At 38.5% G+C, this 21,834-nt stretch overlaps 1 long non-coding RNA gene across 4 annotated transcripts; it reads right to left on the bottom strand.

The window, feature by feature from the left end:
• Positions 1–289: 289 nt before the first annotated feature.
• Positions 290–16,952, bottom strand: LOC102152348. 4 transcript variants are annotated; one of them, XR_005369824.1, is made up of 8 exons: positions 16,695–16,952; positions 16,015–16,179; positions 14,914–15,029; positions 13,122–13,257; positions 11,841–11,958; positions 9,922–10,023; positions 2,814–3,087; positions 290–621 (listed from the first exon to the last, which is right to left on the bottom strand). It is a non-coding gene; the product is annotated as an uncharacterized LOC102152348 (long non-coding RNA). The 4 variants fall into 4 exon arrangements; XR_005369826.1 differs by lacking the exon at positions 14,914–15,029; XR_005369823.1 differs by lacking the exons at positions 13,122–13,257; positions 14,914–15,029; positions 16,015–16,179.
• Positions 16,953–21,834: the final 4,882 nt, after the last annotated feature.

Here is a 21,834-nt window from a genome sequence, read left to right as displayed (position 1 = left end):
CTTATTCATCTCACATAACCGAAACTTTGTGCCTTTAAACAACATTCCCTCCACCCAGCCCCTAGTAGCTACCATTCTATGAGTTTGACTATATTAGATTCCTATTATCAGTGGGATCTCGTAGTATTAGTGTCAGAACTGAACTGAAATGTAGAATATCCAGACGGTGTCAGAAAATTTCCTGGTGTGGGGAACGAAGGCCAACACATCAGAATTCGTGATGAGAATCAGATTCCTTGTCTCAGTCAGTTTAAGTTTCTATAACAAAAATAACAGACTGGGTGGCTTAAACAACAGAAGTTTATTTCTCACATTTTGGGGAGCTAGAAAGTCTGAGACTGGAGTGCAAGCATCGCCCGTTCCAGGGAGGGTTCTCCTCATGGTCGCATACCGCTGCTTCTATTCTTATCCTCACATAGTGGAAAGCAGAGAGCCTTTCCTAACACTGTTCATTGAAGACTCTATTCTTTCCCTATTGTGTATTCTTGACACTCTTATTGGAGATCGGTTGATTGTATATGCATGAGTTTATTTCTGCTCTCTCTTTTACCACATGGCCCAGTAGATTTTTAATATGTTCTGGTCATTGCTTATTCTCAGGACTTTTGAAGCATTTTCTACCTGGAGAGATAGAAACAGTATAAAAATATTACCTAATTTTGTGTTCCTGACCGAGGAATTTCTTATCTATCTCTCTAGTGACAAAAGTATCTATTTTACTGTAACTGCTGTTAAAAAGCTTTGCAAAATCCCACCACTTAGAAACTTTACTGCTCATATTGCCCACAAGCTCTAGAAAGGAAGAAAGAACATGTAAAACTCAATTGGCAAAATTCTCAGAGATTCTCAAACTTCTAAGGCTTAAGATATTGCCATTGAAATCAACTCCCTCTGGGATTCATTGGCTCTCCCGTATCAATTAATAATGGTTCACTTACACATCTAGAAAAATCACTTGCAATTCTGGGCTCCATTTACTAAAAATAGACATTGTTCGATATTGCAGGGGATTCAGCAAATACATGCAGTGTTTTTATCAAGAGGTTTGAGCAGCCTTTCTTACATTCCTTCTATACAATCATTGAAGGATATAAAAACCTGAGACCAGTTCTTTTAGAAAGAGCCCATTAGGTACTGTTCACAACTAGAAAAACAATAAACTTCTAAGTGATTGATCCTTGGATTCATGTCTCTCAAATAAAGAGGTGCAAGCTATCTCTAAATCACTAGAAATGGCCCTTAGCAGAGATCTCAAGATGAAGATTTTTTGATATCTCCAGAGGCAGACAATCATCAGAAGGAGATAATTTCAACTCAAGATCTTTGGGCCAAGTAAATGACTAAATGATACATAGGCAGCTTTTGCCCAAGAGTCACAGAATAAATAGATTATAATGCTTTAATGTGCATTATTTTGTTCTTTATTTTTCTGGACATTTTATTTCCCTTGTTGCTTATATAAGGCTAGCTTTAAGTTATTATAAGAACCTTATTCCTAATTTTAGTTTATTTTTTATTTTTTTTATTTTTTATTCCTAATTTTAATGCCTGCTGCCTTGTCACTCCATTGTATGAGTCCCACGCATGGTTATACTTTGCTAATAAACTTATGCATATGACTAAAGCAAAGAAAACACACTTTTCCATTTGGAGCCACACAGCTCCCTTTGGTACCAGTTCCCTGTAATAGATCCATTGGTTTCCGGGGTCACTGTACTTGACTGTTAGCTAACATTGTGGATAGAAAACCCCACAACAGATCAGACAGTGAGAAATCTGAAACTCATCACATTGTACTTAGAAAAGAAAGTTCCTGCCTCCACTGAAACATTCAGTGATCTTTTGTTGAGCCTCAGTTTTGAAATTGAACTTACATAAAAATAGAACTGAGACACAGGCTAGAGTACAAATGGTATACATGGGAAGGCCAACTAACTTTCAAAAAACTTTCAAAGAAAGACATACTATTTTTCTTTTGCTTTAGGTCTACTTAAGGATCTCAATGCCACGAACTCATTGCTTAGTACTCAACTATGCTTGACAAGTAGTGCCAAATTTTACAACACTGACAATCCATTGGGGTCGATCTAAAAACAGATCATTGATTGGCTCTCAATGACTGGCTGGATTTGTGTACAAAGGACTACTCATTTCTAACTGCCACTGGACAGAAACTTGTTATATTGGTAATCCAGCTCCTTGCTTTAGGGTAGCCTCTGCATCACTCAGGGACCGTTTTGGCCCATCAGTTTTCCCTTTCACCATGAAAAATTTCACCACGTGCTTTAAAATGGGCCTAAGAATAGGAAGATTCCAACATGCCATGGTTTACAAACCAGCTAAACTGGAGAATGCCACCAAGAGAAGTGCCACTTAGGATGTTAGTTAAATTGGACAGATGCTGGTTCAGAATAGAGCCTCTACATATAGAATACTGGCTTCTTGAGAGGGAATATGTGATGTTTTAGGGGAAGTATGTTGTATTTATATTCTTAAAGGCCTCTTTGGTGTCTTTAATATCATTAAAAAGATTTGGGAAGGAATAAACCACAGAATTGTCAATTTAGCTAACAAACCTCTATCTGTTATGTGGGTTTTTTGGTTGAGAGATGAGATCTATCCTCTGTCTGATTTGGGCATTTTGTCTCCTGGCTAACAAGTGAATTATAAACTCTAATCATAATTATTCCCTTGGCACTTGTGTGGTTGTAATGTTCAGATGTGTGATCACTAGATGTTTGAATATTACTGAGCAGCCACTGTGTCATCGAATAACCCAACAATCGATCTTCCAATAAAAAGAAAACTGACACCTGTGCAGGTTGAAACAACCATCCTTGGAAACATGATACTGGATACCTTGGAGTATCATGGTAACTCAAATATTGATGAGAATTTGGACTGAACATATCCCGAGATGTTATTGAACCCTCTCATAGTCCAGGCTGAAGAACGATCACAGTGGGACGGTGAGAACTGAAACCATGTATATGCATATTAAATATAATCTACATATACATGACTTTGCCCGTCTTCCTCAACTTGACTTTATTGTTCTTCATCAACATGAATTTATTATTCCATTGTCTAGGAAAATAAAAGACACAGATAATTTTATTTATTTTATTATTTTATTTTATCTTATTTATTTATTTTTTAGATGCAGATAATTTTATAGTTTGTTCAGGGAGCTTTTGAAAAAAAAATTTAAATAAACATCAAATTGTTTAACTGCTTAATAGATAGCACCAAACAACTGTGTAATTCCCTAAACTCCTTGCTTCAAAATTCTCAAAATCCTGCTGCATCCACCAGTACTAAATTCTAATGATCCGCACCAATCCTAATCAAGCGCTTGCCTTGAATATCCACCTTAAGCCAAGCTCCTGATCCTCACAAACACCCTGATTTTTCTGTTCTCCTTTCTGATATACTATTAAAACTCTCTCAGGATTGTCCTCTCCCTAATGATGGTAAGAACATGCTCAGCTTTATGGCATCCACACAAGATTACATAGATATAAATATAGATATTCTTTCTATTTTTAGCCATACTAGTAGGCTTGATGATATCTGTTATCTGTTGTTTATTTTTTTGTTTTTTAAAATTAATTTATTTATTTGAGAGAGAGAGCATGAGCAGGGAGAGAGGTAGATGGAGAAGGAGAGGTAGACTTCCCTGCGGAGCAGGGAGCCCGATGTGGGACTCCATCCCAGGACCCCAGGATCATGACTGGAGCAGAGGGCAGACGTTTAACTGACTGACCACCCAGGTGCCCCTCCGATTTTTTTTTTTTTTAATTCGCACTTCTCTGATGACTATTGAAGTTGAGACCCTTTTCATATGCTTATGAAAATCTGCATCGGTACTAACTAAAGGAGAGAAAATCAAAAAAATTGATAATAAAGTAAAATGAATAATGATATGGGTATTAAAAACAAAGAAAGAATAGCAACAAGTGAATGCTGTGATTAACTAAAAGCTACATTGACGATACACTAATAATAGTGTGAAATTCTGCTGGAGCAATTTAGGAAGCTTAACAATATGAGGGGATGTGCCCAGTAGGACTTTACAACATTGTCAAGCATAGCACAGCAGCCAGGCTTCTTAACAGAATGCTGCATTGTAGCCTTTAGAAAAATTTTCTAAGAAAGTAATGGTTTGTGAATGGAACGTATTAATAAACTTTAATAGCTCACTTAATAAGTTTCTAAATAGTGAGGAGGCCCTTCATATCAGTCCTTGGGTCATACCTGGAAGATCACTGATCTAAGACTTCATTCCCAAAAGGAAAACCACTGGGATATTTTCTCAAAAGGCAGATTTATTAATGTGCTTTCCATATCTGTATATTAATAAAGTAGAATCTCAAAATGCTCACCTTGGAAAAAATGTTCTAGGTTATCTGATAGCAATATTTGTTTACAAGGTATTAGCTATTTGTATCCTATATATCCTAGTGGGAATGACACAGTTTTATATTTAGGGAACTTATGTAAAAAGTGGTACAAAGAAAATAGAAATAGCAAGCACATTTTCAGTTATGGATAAATTTCGACTATTAAAAGACACTGATAAGGGATTGATCGACTCTAAAACATACTGGAAAGTACCTGGCAAGGTGAGCATTATTCTCTTGGGAGGCTAGTTTTTCCAGCAAATTTAGCTGCTAAATGATTAGCAATATAGTTATATAAGAGAAAATTTTCTTCTACCCAGTTTCCGTAACAGTGCTGGAGGCTCTACAGCTTGGCCTCCAAGAGAGACAGCTTGGTATTATTTTGAATTTTCTTTAGAATTGTTAAAATTGAGGCAAACCAATTTTTTTCTTAAAAATAAAAAGCAGCTCAACAATCTTTACATAAACCATAAGAAAAATGTCCAGTAGTTTCTTAATGAGCTTCAATAGAATTGTCTAACGTGAACTGCCAAAGACACTTTTATTCAGAAACTAGAAATAGACCCATGGGGCCAAATTCCAGTCTGAGGCTCTGCCCCAGCTAGTGTTCCTAAAAGCCTGATCTGAAATATCAAAGCAAAATTTATTTTCATTATCCTTATGAGATAATCCCCAATGACAGCCTAGTGTTACTATTTGTAGCTCCCTGAGGACTCAAGATCTCCCCGTGAATAGTGTGCTTAAGTATGCTAGTTAAAGCCAGAAAATATACTTTTAGTATAAACCATTTTGTAAACGTATAGATGTAAGAGAAAGGCAATATAGAATTTTTTGTGAAACTGGAGTATTTTATAAAAGACACCGTGATCCTCTAGAGTATGCGGGCAAGTTTTGCTTTAGTATCTGAAATATCTTTAGGAAAGATATTTCCCTTTGGCTTCAGCAAATGTCTTGGCTCAGCTGCTGTACTACAGGTGCTCCTGGAAGCTGGAAAACCTAAGAACTTAGTATCCTAAGCTCGCCTAGTCCTGAGGCTATGTGGCCCTGAATACCATGCTGATGGTGGACAATGAGAAGTTCAAGAAAACAAACAAGGCAAAAAAAAAAAAAAAAGTTGAAATGCTTGGATGTTAGTCTGGAACATGCAGACTGAATCTGGGGGAGCAACACCAAAGGCTGCATCGTTGTCATGCCGACCTCCTCTGCACAGTCGGGGAGAAGAGGGAATGGTGACAGCCTTGTAGGGACATGAATCGTCCCTGGATACCGTGTTCTGCAGCATAAAAATTGGCTTGTTTAATAAAAATGATGGTCCCATTAAAGGAAACTCAGAAAAGGCCAGAAGCTTAGTAGAAGGCCAAAGCTAAGATAGAAAATAGAAAAAACCATCTGAAAGAGTATTAAGGTTCTGTTTGTTCATTTGTTTGTTTCAATTGTGCAGAAGTAAATTTCCCATATGCAGCTTATGAGTTAAAGCTTCAGCGAGCCTCGTCCAGGGGGCTGAGTGTTTCTGAGCGTTATTGTGAGTTTCAGGTCAAGGGAAGAAGCCAGGTTGCCAACAAGGAGCATTTCTCTTTTGGTATCTCTGGTAAATGGCCCAAGAGATCGCCAAAGAAAAGGACTCGGATCTACATTAATTTTTGGTCATTTATTTTCTTATTCTACGTAAGTGTCCACCTTTTTTTCCTTATTAATACAATATTTCTTTGTCTTCCCTCAGTCAAACCCTGAGCCAACCACACTCCACAGACTGCCTGGGGAGGTATAGCTAAAGGAACATATGGGGCAGATGAGAAGGAAAGAAAGACCTGTGGGAGGTGGAGAGGGCTCCATCACATGGTGAAGAGGATGAGAAAGGCCACCATCAAGCAAAGGGTCCCATAGCCTCTGGGAGGGCAAGGCCTAGAATGGAGTAGGAGAAGAGCTATTGCTTCAGAGAGGGTTCCTGGAATACCCAACAATCAGGCTATCAGGCTCCTAGATGCAGTCCCAGTTCCAGTCCCAGAGCCAGCCACCCCACAGTGGCAGCCCCAGCCCCAGTGAACGTGGCTGCTGGGTCAATGTCCCTAGAAGTGGCGCTGGTTCGGAAGCTGCGGCTAGGAGTGAGGTCGGGGGTGTGGGGCTGCCAAGCTGCTGAGGCTCTGATCCGTCAGTGTCTCCGGTGGTTTTAGCACCACTGCATACGATGACCTGGGCAGCTGGGAGGGGATCCTGACCAAGAAGGGGGTGGAGACGAGCTTTGCACAGGTGCACATTTTCAGGGGATGAGAATGGCAGGAGAGCTGTTCCCATTGCGGAGAAGACAGAGCTAAATGTCCACTTTTGTACTTCATACTGTCTTTGTATTCAGCATTTTTTTTTAAAAGATTGATTTATTTGTTTTAGAGAGAGAATAGGAGCAGGAGGGGCAGAGAGAAAGGGAGAAAGAATCTCAAGCAGACCCCACACTTCGCGTGGAGCCCAACATGGGGCTACATGAAGCCCAACATGTGGCTCCATTTCATGACCCCAAGTTCATGACCCCAAGATCATAACCTCAGTTGAAACCAAGAGTCAGCTGCCTAACCCACTGAGCCACCCGGGCAGCCCTGCATTTCTGTACTTCTCTGTGGAGGGTCTCCCAGTATCGTACAAGCTTCAGACCAAACAAAATCTGGATTGGCCCTTATTTTGTAGTTTGTTCACAATTTCAAATAGGCAGCTGGACTCTCTTGACACCTTAGAAATACATATCCTGCAAACAGATGGTCAGAACAATGATAGTGTTTGCTATTTGTGTCAGAATGATTGCCTTAGAAAGACCCATCTCAGAGACAAGGTCAGGAGCAGAGCAGAGGTTTTCCGTCCTGAGACTGCCTTCTAACAGCGCTGATTGTACAAATACTGTTACTCGCTTTCCTAACACAAAACTGTTAAGGGGTGAAAAAACCTGTTCATCATATATATTATGTAAGAGAAATGAGAAACTGCACTCACAGGCAGCTGCACACGTCCAGGGCATTGACACTTGCATGTTTGGCTGAAGCTTTGGGGTCAATGTGGAGCCCATAGGTTTATTGCTCCTAGAGAATTGCATGGTAAAACTGATAAAGGGAGGGACATAAGGGCAACCAACAGATCTGTACCAAGAAACTATAAAGAAGAGAGTCTAGAAACTTAAGAGGGTAATTAAAATGTAACAAAATCACAGAGGAATTGTGATAATTTTACTTTAAGAACACTTGTAGTACCCGAAGGATTTCCTTCCATGAAAATTAGTTGGAATCTTAATTAGTTTAATTATGTAAACAGTTCAACTGTAAAAAATAAATATGGCATTCTTGCTTTCAGTTTAAAATATCTTTTTGTTTCAGAAGTTAAAATTACTCTTATCGGTTTCTTTTTCTTTTTTTTTTTTTACTCTTATCGGTTTCTAGAGAATTTTATAATATGGAAATGGAGAGTGGATAAGGCTTTGGTTTGCCTTTGAAGATAGACAGACATTTGTTATTCAGATCATTGATATGATTGTAAGGATGGTGTTGGAATTTTCATTTAGCACAATATTATTAACTATGGAGAGTAATTTTTAATGTTCCTAAAAGCAAGAATTCCATGTCCTCATATATTTTGTCAACATTTTTTTGAAAGCTTAAAATATATTTCCTCTGACAGAGGATACAATAAAATAACAAACAAAAAACTCCCTTCCTTAAGGAGCTCACTCATTCATGCATTCCACACCTAGTAAGTACTCAATGAATATTTGTTGAATTAAGGAATTATTTTAACTCATAAATAATGCCTTCTAGAAATAAAAGGCACATATTTAAATGACCCAATGATAACTAAACTTCAAAAATGACTAGTGCCTGCTGGTGAATGGGAAAATAACTTTTAAGAGGAGCTTTTCAAATCATTGAGCATATTTTTATAGGAGGAGGGTTTTTAAAAATATATCTTTTTATTCCTAGCTGCTGGCATAGTCACTGCCATATAGCAGATACTAAATAAATGTTTGTTGATCTCACGAATAAAGGAAGCATTTTAAGCATTAGTCCATTCATCTGAAATTACACATAGTTTGTTTACATTTAGGTTGACAATTTATTTGAATAATGATATGGGATTGTCAGCAACATGTAGACTGCTAGACATGAGACCCTCAGGGAAAATAAAAATAGGCTAGATGAGAAGTAGAGGAAATGTTATAGTCTCAGGAATGACAATGCTATGGTAATTATATGGCCAAAGATAGTAAGTATGGCTAGTAATAAGCATGGGCCAGTAAAAAGGACAAAGGAGGGAATTTGAGGTTGTGAGAAAAATACAAGGGGGATGATTAAGATATATGTGGGAAGTGAGTATTTACTTGATGAAGCTAAAGCAATAGTATGTTGAAGAGTAATGAGGTATTTGTCTAGAAAACATGGGGATTGTGGACTCCATTGATGCAGGGCCTTAGAGGCCATACTCAAGAATTTAAATGAGATCTCATAGGTAAGAGGAAGAGAGTCTAAGAGACTGGCACGATAACAGAAGTGATAAAAGAAAAAAAAAAAAAAAAGAAGTGATAAAAGAGATAATGCTGGCAGCTGTGTGCAGCACCGAATGGCAAGCTCAGGAGCAGAGACTTAGCACATAATTGGGGACCTCACAGCAATTCCAGTGATGAGATGAAGGTCTGCTCTGGGGAAAGGAAAAGGAAGATACAAATGCAGAAAGGGTGGGGCCAGGACAACATTTGATTGATTGGGGGCAGATGAGGGTGCAAGTAAATGGGTAGGGGCATTCGGCTGGATTTCATGCTTACTGACATTTCAGATGTCACAGGTTCCCTAAGACATGCTCTCTGACACAGAAGATGGGAAAGGACGAAATGCGAAGACATAAGTTGTACATTTTGGGAATCACCAATATAAGTGTGATAGTGGAAAACTGCTAGAATTGGTAAGATAGAGAATCTACAGAAAGAGAAGAACAAAATATTAAACTAAGCTTTGACTGGCCTTGCGGGATGGGTCAAGAAGAGAGGAGGAGATGGGAGAGATGAAACTGTAGCTGGGGAAATAGGAGTATCACATTTTCAAAGGCGAAGGAAGATTTCAGGGAAATAGGGACCAAGTGGGTCAACTATAGTCAAGGAAACCAAAAGCAAAGTTGGAAATGTGAAAGCTCAGGGGAAAATCCATTCATCTGGAGGCAGAGGAGGGGGAAGAAATTGTTTTTTCTTTTTTTTTTTTTAAATAAGCTTTTTGATATTTCACTGAAAAATAGGAGAATGGACATTGTATTATTCATGCTTTCAAAGAGATTAATACAAATCTTAATATGGGGGATTATAGACGAGCTCAGGCACGTTCAGCGTGGTATGGCCGTAGACAATGTGGGGGATTATAGAGTGATGAACAGACTTGGTTCTTAGAACACTGCTGCTGAAAACTGTATTTCAAAATAAATCAGATGATTATGATCTTTGGATGCTGGAGATAAGCCATTCAACCCAACTTCCAGCTGGAAGAATTAACTATACTCTTACCTTTAGGGGGCTGAGTCATTGTGAAAGAGTTGGACTCTTCTTAGTGACTTGATACAGAGGCTGGTGGATATGTTTCTGTTGCCTTGCTTAGTTTTCAAAGGGCTGGAAGTGAAAGAATAAAGAATTTAATCTTGTGGAAAACATAAAAATAGCTCATTTTTACGCTCACTCAAAATACATAGGAGAAGGATGTGAAAACAAGTCAAAAGTTGAAGTTGACACTTACACTCTTGGCTCTGTGACTTTGACATTCACAGAGGAGGTAAACCAGAAATAAACTTCAGGTTGGCTTTTTTTTTTTTTTTAATAGGCATCTATATGCATTTGATGACAAACAGTAAATTATGTTTAAATACATTTTTGTAATACTTAGCAAAACATGAGTACTACACTGAAGATTTATGGCCAATTTTCTTACCCAGGCTTATTGGTAATGTAAGTCTAACAAGGCTGAAAGTTATTTGCGGTTAACTCTTCATGGTACTATTGTCAAATATATATTTGATGGTGTTCAGTGTTTATGTAGGTAACTGGTTTATTAAATATTTCAACCTAGTGAAATATAAGCATAAAATGATTTTATTTTTTCTCCAAAGGCTATTTTCAACCATGCCCTGTCAAATCACTCTTTCTAGTCCTCTTAAAATTAACTTAGATTTCCGTAACTTTTCATCCATTCCAAGATATAAAAAATCTTTTGTATTCTGGAATGACATAAGTTCAACTTCATGGCAAATTAACACAGTTCCTTTCTGTATGTCTTGCGGTTAGAAGTCTAAGGAAACTGCACTGCGGAGGGTGTGTAAGTCCTGTTCTTTTATTTCTTCTCCCTTCCTAATTCTTCCCATCCCTCTCTGGGTTTACTTTTCTCCTCTTACACTGGAAACTGGGAAGGGAAATATGGGAAAGGCCAAATATTTACGCCTCCATTCCAGGACTGGCTCTCTTACCTGAAATGCAAGTATGAGTTTTTTAAGAGTTCTACCCAGGTAGAACTTTTTCTAGAACTTTTTTCTTAACCAAGTAGGCCCTGAAGGCAGATTCCCCAAACCTGATGCAGTCTCCACTTTTTTCTTTTCACTTGGCTTATGGTAGCTTATGGAATCACCACCTATTCCCTTTGCCCTTCAGGCAAGAGATGGCAATAGCTCGCCACTCACTGTGGCTAGCTTTCCAGGTCCTTCATCGTCACCTGTTGGCTTCTCTTCATCCTGTCACACCCTTGTACGTTGTCCTATTAAACCCTGACTAACTTATTAGAGTGTGCCATGTGTGTTCCATCATGGCTCCTACTGAAGCAAATAATAAACAGAATTTCAACAACTCTGTACTCTAAGTATTTTAAGGCAAAAATACGATTTACCCACATCATCTTAGGAAATTTGCATATCTGAATATTACTAGAGAGAAGGAGAACTTGAATAGGATAACCTGAATATTTTAGTTATTTATCTACTTTAGAGAGAGAGAGTGCAAGCAGGGGGAGGAGGCAAAGGGGGAAAGGAGAGGGAGGGGTAAAGAAACTCCGGCAGATTCCGCACTTAGCATGGAGCCCGACATGGGGCTCGATCTCATGACCCTGAGATCATGACCTGAGCCAAAACCAAGAGTTGGACACTAAACCTTTGAACCACCCAGCAGCCCCTTGAATTGGATAACTTGGATTAAAATCCCAGCTCTAACATATATTACATATAACATATAACATATAACATATATAAGCTCATTTGTAAAGTGAGCACATACATGCCAACTTCACGAAACTCGCATGAAGATTCAGGGGGATAAAGGAATCTCCCACACAGATTATATTCAATAAATATTCATGCAACGTCTCCATGATGCCGGCACTAAATTCTGTCTAAGCCATAAAGTGCTCTATAAGTCAACTTAATTTAATTCTTAATCGGATACAGAACCAACGACTTGTAGCCATGGAAAGATTCCTCTTGGTATAGGCTGAGCAAACCGTATGAGGAAGCCCGGAGCGGAGGAGGGGCAGCTAGCTCTTCTTAGTGTCCTTCATTTGATCCCTTACTGTAAAACATCACATCATTATAGATATCTGGTATATACTCTCTTGTGATGAAATTTAGTAGCAGAATATGTTTTTAAAAATTAAAATTACTGGGAACTTATTTTTATATACGAGAGCAAAAGAAGTAAAGAAAAAGTATCAACACAATCCAATATAGACTATTTTTAATAAGTGAAAATATAGCAATTATATTAAGTCCCCGTAACTTAACATTTTTTAAAGTAAATTTAAAGTGGTAATTTTTTTTAAGATTTTATTTATTTATTCATGAGAGACACAGAGAGAGAGAGAGAAAGAGAGAGGCAAAGACACAGGCAGAGGGAGGAACAGGCTCCCTGCGGGGAGCCCGATGTGGAACTGGATCCTTGACCCTGGGGTCACACCCTGAGCCAAAGGCAGATACTCCACCGCTGAGCCACCCAGATGCCCCTCAAATGGTAAGTTTATAATTAGCATTTGAATAAATATTCAAGAAACTTTGGTTAAGGAAAGAATATTGTACTGCACGTCAGAAGGCTTGAGATTTAGATCTGTTTCTGCCATTAACTGGCTGTTGGCCTTTAGTAATTTAATTCTCTGAGGTCTTATTTCTACTTCTTTGGTTCAGTTAACATATTTTTATGACATATTAACTTATAAACAATATATTTAATGCTCCCAAATTCGTTAATTCAATACAAGTGAAAAAATATGCTAAATTCAGTGCTACTGTTGGGGAGAGAATGGGATAAAGAAGAGCTAGTCCTGTCCTCAATGATTTGGAAGGAGTAAAATGTCAGTGCCAGTAAGAATTAAATCACTTTTGTAACTGAGATTAATAAAGTACTTAATGAAACTGTCAGAAGGAGCATTTTTTCCCCTACTTGAGGAAGGAAATGACATTGTAGATAGCTTTTATAGATCAGTAATTCTAGCTAAAAATTGTCTTTCAGAAAAATTTTGCATTAAAAAAAAAATGTTTCCTCAAAACTATTTCCAGTCTTTTTTTGTGGGGATGAAAAGAACATATTAACTTGAAAAATTCTGATATGTGGTAAAAGTGAGTATTTGTTTTTCTTTTTTTTTTTGTGTGTGTGTGTGTGTGTGTGTTTCTTTTAATAGATTTTGATCTAATGTTTGGGAAGTCCATTAGTTCATTAAAATAATGCTTTAGAGTTAACACCAAAGTGGAGGCTTCTGCTTTTCCAATTCAATATTCCATCAAGGATCCTGGCTCTGCGCTTCAAACAGGGGAAAACACAGGTTGTGCGTAGCTGCCTGAGGTCCCCTACTTGATGAGCTTGGTGATACACTTGGACCTGCAATAATAATAATTTTTTTTAATGCTCAAATGTAACTGTGCCACTATGATACGACTCTATATATAAATTATAACTATTGGTATCAGGAGTCTTATATTCAAATACATGGTGAAATGTCAATATTTGGAAAATTTTAAATTCTGAAGGGAAGATGATCCCTTTTTTAATTGAAGTATAATTAGAATACAATATTCTATTATCAATCAATATGTGTACCACATATTGATTTGACAGTTCTGTACATTACTCAGGGCTCACCATAAGTGTAGTCGCCATCTGTCACCATACAACATTATTACAGTATTATTGACTATATTCCCTATACTGCACTTTTCATCTCTGTGAACTTAATTTATTTTATCACTGGAAGTTTTTATCTCTTAATTCTCTTTGTTTTTCCCATCCCTTCACCCAGATTATTAACTATAGAATTCTTTAGGTCCCCACTTATAGGTTCAAGTATATGATGTGATTGTATGATACATGTATTTTATAAATTAATCTCTTGGAGTTGCAGTTCAACTTTGTTATGTTAATACCAGTGTTTTTTTTTAAATCATGGATATATTTATTCTATATTTAGAATTATATTATAATTGTACCAGAATAGCTACTTACTTAAAGAAACATGTGAAGTACCCCTGTATAAAGTGAGAAATAGTATCTAATTTAATTTTGAATCAGTGCATACTTGATGCATTACCTTTTGCTTAAAACAAAGGCACACTGACATGGTCATTAAATTTTAGGGTCTTGAAAAGGCCTGATAAGAGCTTTCTCCTTTGGTATATATGACAGCTGGGCCAACGTGGTGGTGGTGGTGGTGGTGGTGTGGTGTGTATTTTGGAGACGAACTACTAGTTCAGAGCATTCCCTCTCCCTCCCTCTGGGAAAGAACAAGCAGGTACAGCCAGTTTATCTTGTCGCCCCCTCCTGCCCTCCGAAATAAGAGGAGTGCAATTCTCTTGAGTGAAGCTGTCATTGAGGAAGACTAACTGCATTCTCGCTGGGAGTGTGGCATGAGAGAGACCCTGGTCAAGGGGAAAGAAATGATCTGGGGAACTAGATCGTAGAAAAGAGTGAGTCCTTTTGCACTAAGAATGTGAAAGTTACCTGAGCATTTCAAAGTGTTAGAGACGGGATTATAATTAGCATAGTTGCGTATCACATACTGGATTGCTTAATGTTTTCAAAATAAGCCACTCACGATTAGAGTTTGTGTTTAGGCCATGCTGTCCTAACTCACATGGATCATGGCAATGAATTATAAATATACAGGGAAGATGTAGTCCCTTATAATAAAGGAAGAGAAGTCCTTCCAGATGCATGACACAGTAGGCACTCAATACATGTTAGCAATTATTATGCAGGGCCACCTCAGGAGCCACTGGGTCCAGGGCCACCTCAGGGGAGACTGGGTCCAGGGCCACCTCAGGAGGGACTGGATGATGTTCACCTACATTGGTGAGAGTGATCTTCTTTACTCAGTCTTTGGATTCTAGTGCTAATTTCTTTGGAAACACCCTCTCAGACACACCCAAAAATACTGTTTCTCAACTATTCGGCCATCCTTTAGCCTAGTCAAGGAGACACATAAATTAACAATCACAACAGCACATTCCCATTTTCCGTTTAATGAAAGTGCATTTATACCTCTGGTAGTTTTTCTTGCGTATCTGTCTTAAAACCTTGTCAGAGTTCTTCACAGGGACAGTTCTGTGATGTTGCAGGTATATTTTGATAAGCATCTTGGGGTGTTGATAGGAGACCTGTCAGGGGCAGTTTTGAGAATGGTCTTTTCCCAGAGTTCTGCCCCAACGTCAGTCACTGTAACCCTCTTCTGTTCGTTTGTCTAGTCACGTCAGCTACATCTTCTTCCTTTTGTGAGCCTCCCTCCACACCTCCTCTCTTGGCATATCTGACTCTACTTATGAAGTGAAATTTGGCTTTCTTTCAGTGTCTTTAAATTTTACTTTCATTACCAAACTTGATGAAGGTTTGTTCTTGGATCCTGTTCCCTTTAGAAAACCTGGAAGTATTCTAAGGTTTAAATAATTATCCTGATACATGTGGATATAATATATTCATCTTGATGTGAACATCTACATATACAGATGGTTCCTAACTTACAATGTCTCCATGATTTTTTGACTTTATGATGGCGCAAAAGTAATATGCATTCAGTAGAAGCCATACTTCAGGTTTTGAATTTTGATCTTTTCCCTAGCTAGCAACACGCAGTAGAATATTCTCTCATGATGCCGGGCAGTAGCAGCTGGTCAGCCACACGACCATGAGGACCACGGGGGTAAACTGTGATCCACTTATATAAGTTATGCATTCTGTGCCCACGCAACTGTTCTGGTTTTCACTTTTAATAGAGTATCCAATAGATTACAGGAAATACTCCACACTCTGTTATACAATAGGTTTTGTGTTAGATGGTTTGGCCCAACTACAGGCTAATGTAGGCTTCTCTAACTGTAACCCCATCATAAATCAAGGAAGATTTGTGTATAAAATCATATACAGCCACACACGATTCATATATACTTGCTTGGCCTTATAGGCATGGATAAGATAAGTAAATTTAAGAATACTCTGTAAGATTAAGACATCGCTCTGAACACTCCTGAGAGAACCCCTTGATGAAAGGCTACTGGGACTTGGCAACCCATGGGGAGAATGACATGTCCTCAAAATAACAATACCCATCTAAAAAACTTGCTTTTTGTTCCAGTTCTCTTTCCTTACCACACTTCTTTGTATAAAGGTTAGTAGCTGGGGAGCCCCCGGTGGCCCAGTGGTTTAGCGTCGCCTTCAGCCCAGGGTGTGGTCCTGGAGTCCCACATCGGGCTCCCCGCATGGAGCCCGCTTCTCCCTCTGCCTGTGTCTCTGCCTCTCAATCTCTCTCTCTCTCTGTCATGAATAAACAAATAAAATCTTAAAAAAAAAAGGTTAGTAGCTTACATTAAAGTTGATTCTATTGATTAACTGTGAGAGAGTGAATCAGATCAATCAAGATTTTCTTCCCCACTGAGAGTGACATGAGATGGAATCACAAGGGACACTTCAAAGACACATGTGGTTGATGAATTAATGAAGAAACAGTAATTACTACTTCAATCAAAATACGGCTGTTTATTGTCCAGCCCATTCATGCAAATCCTGACACTGTGACTACCAATTACCATCAACTGCAAAGGAATAACAAGGTTTTGTTAATATTAGCATCTTTCAATCAGCAGGACGTATTACAAATAATAACATCAAAAACATCACTTGAGGAATTCGAAATTCCCCTTTCCTCTGGTCCTATGCAGCCTCCAGAGGGACCATTCTGGGGAGGACAGGAGGCACAAAGTGTAGAGGAGACATGAATGGGGAAGTAAGAAGTTGACAAAACACTTCATTCTTCCTGTGCGCAGACTTACCCACGAATGTGCAAAAACCATTACTCTTGGGAGGAATTAGGCCCTCTCAGGGCTTCTGTCAAGAAAGTATATCCCCAGCTCAATTTTCAAGGCTTCACCCCCCCATAGCAGGATCATAAAGAGCTATGGGGCACCCCAATAGGAGATTACAGCCTCGATACCAAGGTCTTTCCTGCTGGTGTTCCTCTGATCATTCCTCTTCCTGTAACATGGTGTCTACTAAATGGCACACTCATGGTCTCTTCAGGTATGCACTGAGATTACTAAAAACCAGAGAGTTTAGGTTGCTAAGCAGACTGATTTATGACATTAATTGCTCATTGTCTAGTCATGTGTGTCTCAAAAGTGCTCCTGTTGCATCCTATGGCCCCTGGAAATATTTCTGGGTACTTCCACTCAATCCTGCTCATTATGACTTGCCTGTTCTTCATTTCAGTCCTTTGCTATGGATACACTTGTCATGGCCCTGCAAATCCTGGGACAGGGATTTGGACTTCAGTGACTCTTTACTTAAGAGTAGACATCAACAGAATCCAATGCATACTCTACAGACTCCAGTCTGGGCAAAACTCTACTCACACAGTTAGTCTAACTAACCCAAATTCTCATTATATTTTCTTTATTTGGCTCAGATACATTACTATGGACAGGAACTGCCTTCTTCTTTTTTTAATTTAAATTCAATTTGCCAACATATAGTCTAATACCCAGTGCTCACCACATCCCATGCCCTCCTCAGTCCCTGTCACCCAGTCACCCCCATCCTCCCGCCCACCTCCCCTTCTGCAACCCTTTGTGTGTTTCCCAGAGTTTGGAGTCTCTGATGGTTTGTCTCCCTCTCTGATTTTCCCCACTCAGTTCCCCTCCTTTCCCTATAACCCCTTTCACTATTTCTTATATATTCCCCGTATGAGTGAGACCATGTGATGATTGTCCTTCTCTGATTGACTTACTTCACTCCATAATACCCTGCAGAAGAACCTCCTTCCATACTCAACTTTTTTTTATTCTCTTTTCTGTTCCCAGAGATCATTGCACATTCACATTAATTTCTAGATTAACCTTTTTTTCTTTTCTGACCTCAGATCCTGGAGAAGCAGGATCTTATATTATATTGAGTTCAATTATATTGAGTTATGGATTCAAATACCATTTTCCTAGTACTAGGGCTCATATGATAGTAAGTTTTATCATAAAGCCTTAAGATGAGGAAAGATGCAGGAGATGAAGCTGAAAACTTTCTACTTGCAGGACTCTGTCTTGCCTCTAGATAACCTAATTTGACCTTGGCTACTATCCCTTTTCTTCCATCTATTCTTGGCTCTGACACTCAGGCAACCTCTTGAGGTCCTGGTTTCTAGGCCACAAATAATAGCTTGCTTTGTATTGGTCCTTTTACCCCACAGCTAAAATATTTGGTAAGATTCAGAATAATTTGAGTTCAAATCTACTTTGTGCTTTTTACTAGCTCAGGCAATATGGGTAACCTAACTCTTATGAACTTTAATTCTCTCATATGTAAAATAAGGGTGGCAAGGGGTAAGTTTCAGGGTTTTAAGGGCATTAGCAGAAACTCAATAAATAGTAGACGTTGATGTAATTATAATCATATTTATTATAATTTTCTGCATCTCCATTTACTACCTCCAATTTTTAAGCAGGCTCCATACCCAGCATGGAGCCCAACTCAGGGCTTGAACTCAGAAGCCTGAGATCAAGACCTGAACTGAGATCAAGTCAATTGCTAAACCAATTGGGTCACTCAGGTGCCCCCTTCTCCCAATTATTACCTCCAGAAACCGTGTTCAATTCTTTCTGGCTCTCTACACTTTCCTCCACTCACCATTTGTTCCTTACTAATCTCCAGCAGCATTAAGTCATAACGAATAGTTTTGGGTTCCCATTTTGGAAATTCTGTCCTCAAATACCCTGACTTTTCTGTGAGAGCAGATCACACAGTAATCTTCTAGTTTGGAGTGACTTTGTGTCCCATTTCCTGGTACAGTCCTCGCAAATACCTTTTGTCTTCGCGTATCATTAGCACACCTCTTTTCAGTTCCTGTACTCAATTTTCAAAGTGTGGACTGGGGGCTTCCAGATATATTCAAGCAATGCTTTGACACCAGTTGCATGTTCTATAATTCAACTCAATTATGATACTACCTGTCCAGAGGTAGCGTCAGATTCCACAGGCTGAAGGCTTAGTCCTATAAGACTGTCCCACCCCTTAGACATCAGTCACAAATGCAGGTTGTCACTTGTGCTTCTGACCCACTGGCTATAAATCAGAGGTTCTCACAATCCCCTCCTCAGATTCAATTAATTTGCCAGAGCAGCCCACAGAATTCAGAGAAACATTTTACTTAGTAGATCACCAGTTTATTAGAAAAACATACAATTTGGGAGCAGCCAGATAGAAGAGATGCACAGTGTAAGGCATGTGGGAAAGAGCCCAAGCTTCCATACCCTCCCCGAGTGCACCACTTGCCCCACATGTCTACACCTTCACCAACCCAGAAGCTCTTTAGACTCCATCTTTTTGGGTTTTTATGGAAGCTTTATTACACAGGCATGATTGATTTACTCATTGGCCATTGGTGATTGATTCAATCCCCAGCCTCCCTCTCCTCTTTCCAGAAGTTGAGAAGTGGGAGTGAAAGTTCCAACATTCTAATTACATGGTTGGCACCACTGGCAACTGGCCATCATCCTTAGGTGCTTTCCCAAAGTCACCTCATTAACACAACAAAGGACATTCGACCCCTCCTCATCAAAGGAAATTCTAGGCCGTGGTTCTAAGCTATATATATGTCTTAATTTTTCCCTGACTTAAACCTGCTATTTTGATAAACACATCCTGTTCTCTCTTTAGTTTCTGCTTGTTTGTGTGACTTATATAACCGTCCTCGAATCTTGCCTTATAATTGTGGGTTCTAGTCCTATGTCTTCACATTCCCCATCCATGAGACCTAAGGAGACAATACCTTAAGCTTCAATTTCTGCATCTCTTTAAAATAGAGTGATGGTAATGTTACTTTATTTCTCATAGGGTGGTTATGAAGCTAAAGCTACATATGTGTGAAAGAATTGGGTAACTGATAAAACACAGTACAAATATAAAGAATATCCTGGTGGACCAGTTCTTGGACTCCTACTACAAGAGGCAGTGCTACACGCAAGGGGAACACTTAATGTTTGTTGCTACGTGATTCTATTACTAAGATGTGCAATAAGAAGTGAAAGTGAAGCCTAGGTATACACTCCTAGTTGTTATATTTTAGGAAAATTCAGCCTCTTCCATTCTAGAAAAAAATATCTCCTTTCATATAAGGAACTATTTTTTTTTAAATTCTCTTTAAATTCAGTTAATTAACATATAACGTATTGTTGGCTTCAGAGGTAGAGGTCAGTGACATTAGTCTTACGTAACACCCAGTGCTCACTGCATCACATGCCCTCTGTAAGGAACTATTTTTGTTGGTGGAATCATGAGCAATGAAGAAAAAAGACTGGAATTTGTTAAAAGGGAAAAGCTGAGAATGAAGGAGGATCTGGACTTGGTGATGCTCTGATCCTCTCCGGTTGCCTTGTTTAACTGCATGTTGCTGGATGATGACAGGCTGATGAGGTTTCACACTTGATGAGAATCAGGTCAAGGATCACAATCTCACGCGAGTGTGTGTAGTTCTATCTCCTCACTTCTCTCCTGGGGCTTAAATATTAAGTTATGACGAAGCCATGGTATTTCCGGACCGCATTAAACCTCTATCTCTTCATTCCAGTTCCCTTGGCTGACAACCCAGGGCACAACTCCTGCTTCCGTGAGTGCCTAATACAAGAGTTGAAGCTCCCGGAGCCTTCTTTGAAAAATGCCATGCCTAATGTTCTACTACAGATGTTTGCCTTGAGTCAAATATGGAGCTTATGTAAAATTATATGTGGGTTGGTGGTGAGTATTGCTTTTATGAGATAAAGAATCATTTCACATTATTCTCATTTTACTTTAATGCTTGGGGTCATTTAAACTGAGCAATAGCACTTGACTCTGAAGAAACAGTGGTAGAAATGCAAATAAATGCCCCCAAAATAGAATATTTTGACCTCAAGAAATTAATCTAAGAGTAGAAAATTATATTCAGAATCAAACATTTCCTCAAGCAATTGTATTATCATAATGTCTTATATAATCTCAAACTTACTTTTACTTTGAAATGGACTGTACAGTAGTATTTCTTAAATATACATTTAGTGTAGCACATGATTTAGAAATTTTTTAATTTTTAAAACAGCAAGAGTCTTGAACAATTGGCAATGGAAACCAATGGTAAGTTTTTTTAACCACAGTAACACCAATTACTTTAAGAAATTCAGTGAAAAGAGGTGCCTGGGTAGGTCAGCCAGTTAAGCATCTGACTCTTGATTTTAGCTCAGGTCGTGATCTTAAGGTTGTGGGATCAAGCTCCAGTTAGGCTCTGTACTCAGTGTAGTCTGCTTGTCCCTCTACCTCAGCTCCTCTCCCACCACTCGCTATGTCCCTCTCTCTTTTTCTAAAATAAATAAATAAATAATTAAAAAAAAGAAAATTCAGTGAAAAAAATCGGTAAAATATGATGTGATTTTTCTGCATCTATATTATTGTCTTTTCCCTTGGATCCTTGTGTTGTTCCTTACTATTTGTAAGACATTGGGAAAATTATTAGTTTCTCACATCTTAGTTTCCTCATCTGTTGAATGGGCTGGTTTTAAAGATCAAATAATTTAATTCATGTGCACAGCACATAATCATTTCATGTGTCAGCCATTATGACTATTTAAGACAAGCACATAAGTGTCATTCTTTGATATGATACTTGTATTTTTTAAGACTTAAATGTCAGTGCAAATAATTCTTTTTTTTATAATCATTTGAATGTTTTATGTTTGCCAAATAAAATCTACTTTTCTATTGGAAACTGTATTTCCTATTGCCTTTAAACTACTTGGGTGTTAAAAGTGTAACTAATCAATGTTTTTTGAATGCTCCCTATGAGTCAAGTACTTTCCAAGACATAAAAAAACACCATCACTTCCCTTAAATTACTTAGGATTTATTGGCAAGGAGAATAATGTTAATAAGCAAGTTTAATCTAAAGCAGAGTGG

Source organism: Canis lupus, chromosome 14, assembly GCF_011100685.1.
Source record: "Canis lupus familiaris isolate Mischka breed German Shepherd chromosome 14, alternate assembly UU_Cfam_GSD_1.0, whole genome shotgun sequence".
In the NCBI taxonomy this organism is placed as follows: Eukaryota; Metazoa; Chordata; class Mammalia; order Carnivora; family Canidae; genus Canis; species Canis lupus.
Note: the sequence above shows the minus strand (reverse complement) of the source record. Positions and strands in the feature narration are given on the sequence as shown.